This window comes from Arachis hypogaea, chromosome 3 (genome assembly GCF_003086295.3).
Source record: "Arachis hypogaea cultivar Tifrunner chromosome 3, arahy.Tifrunner.gnm2.J5K5, whole genome shotgun sequence".
Classification (NCBI taxonomy): Eukaryota; Viridiplantae; Streptophyta; class Magnoliopsida; order Fabales; family Fabaceae; genus Arachis; species Arachis hypogaea.
In genome coordinates this window covers 81,531,307-81,537,965 of record NC_092038.1, presented here as the reverse complement: position 1 = coordinate 81,537,965, position 6,659 = coordinate 81,531,307, and the positions used below count along the sequence as shown (strand labels likewise).

At 37.6% G+C, this 6,659-nt stretch overlaps 1 non-coding gene across 1 annotated transcript; it reads right to left on the bottom strand.

Moving 5' to 3' along the window:
* Nucleotides 1-1,395: 1,395 nt before the first annotated feature.
* Nucleotides 1,396-1,499, bottom strand: LOC112793216 (small nucleolar RNA R71). The gene has a single exon (XR_003197919.1). It is a non-coding gene; the product is annotated as a small nucleolar RNA R71 (small nucleolar RNA).
* Between the last annotated feature and the right edge of the window lie 5,160 nt (nucleotides 1,500-6,659).

Here is a 6,659-nt window from a genome sequence, read left to right as displayed (position 1 = left end):
GTCAAGTCAAATTTTCAATTTTAAAAATCCTATCTTTTCAAAAAAATTTTTAAAAATCAAATCTTTTTCATTTTTATCTTATTAATTTTGAAAATTTTAAAATTATTTTCAAAATCTTTTTCTTAATTTTATTTCAAATTTTCGAAATTACACTAACAATTAATGTGATTGGTTCAATAATTTAAAGTTTGTTACTTTCTTGTTAAGAAAGGTTCAATCTTTAAATTCTAGAATCATATCTTTTAGTTTCTTGTTAGTTAAGTAATTAATTTTAATTTTAAAAAAATTTTAATCTTTTTCAAAATATCCTTTTCTAAAAAAATCATATCTTTTTTATATCTTTTTATCATATATTTTATATCATATCTTTTTCAAAATTTTATCTTTTTCAAAAATTTGATTTCAAAATATCTTATCTAACTTCTTATCTTCTTATCTTTTCAAATTTAATATCTTTTTCAACTAACTATTTGACTTTTTGTTTGTTTCTTATCTTTTTCAAAACTACCTAACTACTTTTCCCTCTTTAATTTTCGAAAATATCTCATCTCTTTTTCAAAAATTCTTTTTAATTATTTTAAATTTTAATTTTAATTATATCTTATCTTTAATTTTCGAAAATCATTAACTACTTTTTCAAAATTATTTTCGAATTCTCCCTCTCTTCTCTTATTCTATTTATTTATTTATTTACTAACACTTCTCTTCACCTCTCTTCATCTCCAATCACTGCCTCTATCCTCACCCTTGTGATTGGATTCTCCACTTTTATTCCTTTATTCTTCTACTAATAATAAGGATCCTCTTTGTCCAGATATAGAGGATTCCTCTTCCTTTTCTTTTTCTCTTCTTTTTCATATGAGCAGGAACAAGGAAAAAGACACTCTTGTTGAAACTGATCCAGAACCTGAAAGGACTCTAAAAAGGAAACTAAGAGAAGCTAAATTACAACAATCTAGAGGCAACCTTTTTGAAATTTTCGAACAAGAGAAGGAGATGGCAGCCGAACCCAACAACAATAATGCAAGGAGGATGCTTGGTGATTTCACTAAACCAACATCCAAGTTTGATGGAAGAAGTATCTCAATTCCAGCCATTGGAGCAAACAATTTTGAGCTGAAACCTCAATTAGTTGCTTTGATGCAACAGAACTGCAATTTTCATGGACTTTCATCTGAAGATCCTTATCAGTTTTTAACTGAGTTCTTGCAGATTTGTGAGACTGTTAAGACAAATGGAGTAGATCCTGAAGTCTACAGGCTCATGCTTTTCCCTTTTGCTGTAAGAGACAGAGCTAGAACATGGTTGGACTCACAACCTAAAGATAGCCTGGACTCCTGGGATAAGCTGGTCACGGCCTTCTTGGACAAATTCTTTCCTCCTCAAAAGCTGAGCAAGCTTAGAGTGGATGTTCAAACCTTCAAGCAAAAAGATGGTGAATCCCTCTATGAAGCTTGGGAAAGATACAAGCAGATGACCAAAAAGTGTCCTTCTGACATGTTTTCAGAATGGACCATATTAGATATATTCTATTATAGTCTATCTGAGTTTTCCAAGATGTCATTGGACCATTCTGCAGGTGGATCTATTCACCTAAAGAAAATGCCTGCAGAAGCTCAAGAACTTATTGACATGGTTGCAAATAACCAATTCATGTACATTTCTGAGAGGAATTTCGTGAATAGTGGGATGCCTCAGAGGAAGGGAGTTCTTGAGATTGATGCTCTGAATGCCATATTGGCTCAGAACAAAGTGTTGACTCAGTAAGTCAACATGATCTCTCAAAGTCTGAATGGATGGCAAAATGCATCCAACAGTACTAAAGAGGCAGCTTCTGAAGAAGCTTATGATCCTAAAAATCCTGCAATGGCAGAGGTTAATTACATGGGTGAACCTTATGGGAACACCTATAATTCATCATGGAGAAATCATCCAAATTTCTCATGGAAGGATCAACAAAAGCCTCAACAAGGCTTTAATAATGGTGGAAGAAACAGGCTAAGCAATAACAAACCTTTTCCATCATCTTCTCAGCAACAGACAAAGAATTCTGAACAGAGCCCCTCTAACTTATCAAACATAGTCTCTAATCTATCTAAGGCCACTTTAAGTTTCACGAGTGAAACAAGATCCTCCATTAGAAATTTGGAGGCACAAGTGGGCCAGCTGAGTAAGAAAATCATTGAAACTCCTCCCAGTATTCTCCCAAGCAATACAGAAGAGAATCCAAAAGGAGAGTACAAGGCCATTGATGTAATCAATATGGCCGAACGCACAAGGGAGGAGAAGGACGAAAATACTAGTGAGGAAGACCTCTTGGGACATCTCTCAAACAAGAAGGAGTTTCCTATTGAGGACCTAAAGGAATCTGAGGCTCATATAGAGACCATAGAGATTCCATTAAATCTCCTTCTGCCATTCATGAGCTCTGAAGACTATTCTTCCTCAGAAGAGGATGAAGATGTGACTGGAGAGCAAGTTGCTCAATATCTAGGAGCCATCATGAAGTTGAATGCCAAGTTGTTTGGTAATGAGACTTGGGAAGGTGAACCTCCCTTGCTCATTAGTGAACTTGATACATGGGTTCAGCAAACTCTACCTCAAAAGAAACAAGATCCTGGGAAATTCTTAATACCCTGTACCATAGGCACCATGACCTTTGAAAAAGCTCTGTGTGACCTAGGGTCAGGCATAAATCTTATGCCACTCTCTGTAATGGAGAAACTAGGGATCATTGATGTACAGCCTGCCATATTCTCATTACAAATGGCAGATAAGTCAGTAAGACAAGTTTATGGATTAGTAGAGGACGTGTTGGTAAAGGTTGAAGGCCTTTACATATCCCTGGGAGACCTTTCCTAGCCACAGCAGGAGCTGTGATTAATGTTGACAGAGGAGAGCTAGTCCTTCAATTGAATGGGGACTACCTTGTGTTTAAAGCTCAAGGATCTTCCTCTGCGACCATGGAGAGGAAGCATGAAAAGCTTCTCTCAATTCAGAGTCAAACAAAGCCCCCACAATCAAACTCTAAGTTTGGTGTTAGGAGGCCACAACTAAACTCTAAGTTTGGTGTTGAACCCCCATGTCCAAACTCTAAGTTTGGTGTTCGGAGTTCACAACATTGACCTGATCACCTTTGTGGCTCCAAGAGAGCCCACTGTCAAGCTATTGACATTAAAGAAGCACTTTTTGGGAGGCAACCCAATTTTTATTTATCTAATTTTATTTTTATTTTATTGTTATTTTGTGTTTTATTAGGTTCACGATCATGTGGAGTCACGAAAAAAATACAAAAATTAAAAACAGAATCAAAAATAGCAGAAGAAAAATCACACCCTGGAGGAAGGACTTACTGGCGTTTAAACGCCAGTAAGGAGCATCTGGCTGACGTTCAACGCTAGAACAGAGCATGGATCTGGCGTTGAACGCCAGAAATAAGCAACATTCTGGCGTTCAAACGGCAGGAATACACCCTGAGGAGAGCTGGCGCTGAACGCCAGAAACAAGCATGGACCTGGCGTTCAACGCCAGAAACATGCTGCACATGGGCGTTGAACGCCCAGAATGAGCATCTCTTCGGCGTTTAAACGCCACAAATGTATGCAAAGGCATTCTATATGCCTAATTGGTGCAGGGATGTAAATCCTTGACACCTCAGGATCTGTGGATCCCACAGGAATACCTCAGGATCTGTGGACCCCACGGGATCATCTCAGGATCTGTGGAACTCACAGGATCCCCACCTATCTCACCCTCTCTCTCTCTCCATTCACGGTCATCCCTTCTGTTTTTCATTCACCATTCACATCCATCCACTCTTCCCCATACACCCCACCTACCTTCAAAATTCAAAATCTCTTTCCCACCCAAACCCACCCTACATGGCCGAATACACCTCTCCCCCTCTCCTCCATAGTTTCTTCCTCTTCCTCTTCTCTTCTTTCTTCTCTTGCTCGAGGGTGAGCAATATTTTAAGTTTGGTGTGGTAAAAGCATAAGCTTTTTGTTTTCCATAACCATTGATGGCACCTAAGGCCAGAGAAACCTCAAAAAAAAAAGAAGAGAAAAAGGAAGACAAAAAGCTTCTAGCTCCGAGTCATGGGAGATGGAGAGATTCATCTCAAGGGTCCATAGCTCAGTAGAAGAAGCATTTGATTGCACATCAAGAAAGCATGAGGAATTCCCTCATTAAGAGATCCCTGAGATACCTCAGGGAATACATTTTCCTCCACACAATTATTGGGAGCAACTAAGGATAAGAGCACCAAAATCATTAGGGATCATGCAACAAAGGCAAGGAAGAGACATAGAGGAGCTCAAAGCACCATTGATCCTTCAAGAAGGCGCCACCCTCACTAAGGTGGACTCATTCCTTAACTTCCTTGTTCTTAATTCTCTGTTTTTCAATTTTTATGCTTCATGTTTATCTATGTTTTGTGTCTTTATTACATGATCATTAGTATTTAGTAACTATGTCTTAAGGCTATAAATAATTCCATGAATCCTTCACCTCTCTTAAATAAAAAATGTTTCTAATTCAAAAGAACAAGAAGTACATGAATTTTAAAATTATCCTTGAATTTAGTTTAATTATATTGATGTGGTGACAATACTTTTTGCTTTCTGAATGAATGCTTAAACAGTGCATATTTTTTATCTTGTTGTTTATGAATGTTAAAATTGTTGGCTCTTGAAAGAATGAAGAAAAAGAGAAATGTTATTGATAATCTAAAAAATCATGAAATTGATTCTTGAAGCAAGAAAAAGCAGTGAAAGAACAAGGCTTGCGAAAAAAAAAAGAAAAGTGGCGAAAAAAATAGAAAGAAAAAGAAAAAGCAAACAGAAAAAGCCAATAGCCCTTAAAACCAAAAGGCAAGGGTAAAAAGGATCCAAGGCTTTGAGCATCAATGGATAGGAGGGCCCAAGGAAATAAAATCCAGGCCTAAGCGGCTAAATCAAGCTGTCCCTAACCATGTGCTTGTGTCATGAAGGCCCAAGTGAAAAGCTTGAGACTAAGTGGTTAAATTTGTGATCCAAAGCAAAAAGAGTGTGCTTAAGAGCTCTGGACACCTCTAATTGGGGACTCTAGCAAAGCTGAGTCACAATCTTAAAAGGTTCATCTAGTCATGTATCTGTGGCATTTGTGTATCCGGTGGTAATACTGGAAAACAAAGTGCTTAGGGCCACGGCTAAGACTCATAAAAGTAGCTGTGTTCAAGAATCAACATACTTAACTAGGAAAATCAATAACACTATCCGAAATTCTAAGTTCCTAGAGAAGCCAATCATTCTAAACTTCAAAGGAAAAAGTGAGATGCCAAAACTGTTTAGAAGCAAAAAGCTACAAGTCCCGCTCATCTAATTAGAATTAATATTAATTGATATTTTGGGATTTATAGTATATTCTCTTCTTTTTATCCTAATTGATTTTCAGTTGCTTGGGGACAAGCAACAATATAAGTTTGGTGTTGTGATGAGCGGATAATTTATACGCTTTTTGGCATTGTTTTTAGGTAGTTTTTAGTATGATCTAGTTACTTTTAGGGATATTTTCATTAGTTTTTATGCTAAATTCATATTTCTGAACTTTACTATGAGTTTGTGTGTTTTTCTGTGATTTCAGGCATTTTCTGGCTGAAATTAAGGGACCTGAGCAAAACTCTGATAAAAGGCTGACAAAGGACTGCTGATGCTGTTGGAATCTGACCTCCTTGCACTCGAAATAGTTTTTCTGGAACTACTGAACTCCAAATGGCGCGATCTCAATGGCTTTGAAAAGTAGACATCCAGAGCTTGCCAGCAATATGTAATAGTCTATACTTTGTTCGATATTTGATGATGTAAACTGGCGCTCAACGCCAGTTCCATGCTGCATTCTAGAGTCAAACGCCAGAAACACGTCACGAACCAGAGTTGAACGCCCAAAACACATTACAACTTGGCGTTCAACTCCAAGATAAGCCTCAGCTCGTGGATAGATCAAGCTCAGCCCAAACATACACCAAGTGGGCCCCGGAAGTGGATTTATGCATCAATTACTTACTCCTGTAAACCCTAGTAACTAGTTTAGTATAAATAGAACTTTTTACTATTGTATTTTCATCTTTGGTCTCAGTTTTATTTTATTATTCATCTTAGGAGACAATTGATCACGTTTTGAGGGCTGTCCATTCGGCCATGCCTGGACCTATCACTTATGTATTTTCAACAGTGGAGTTTCTACACACCATAGATTAAGGGTGTGGAGCTCTGCTGTACCTCAAGTTTCAATGCAATTACTACTATTTTCTATTCAATTCGATTTATTCCTATTCTAAGATATTCATTGCACTTCAACTTGATGAATGTGATGATCCGTGACACTCATCATCATTCTCACCTATGAACGCGCGTGACTGACAACCACTTATGTTCTACCTTAGACCGGGCGCATATCTCTTGGGTTCCTTGATCAGAATCTTTGTGGTATAAGCTAGAATTGATGGCGGCATTCATGGGAATCAGGAAAGTCTAACCTTGTCTGTGGTATTCCGAGTAGGATTCTGGGATTGAATGACTGCGACGAGCTTCAAACTCCTGAAGGCTGGGCATTAGTGACAGACGCAAAAGAATCACGGGATTCTATTCCAACCTAATTGAGAACCGATAGATGATTAGCCG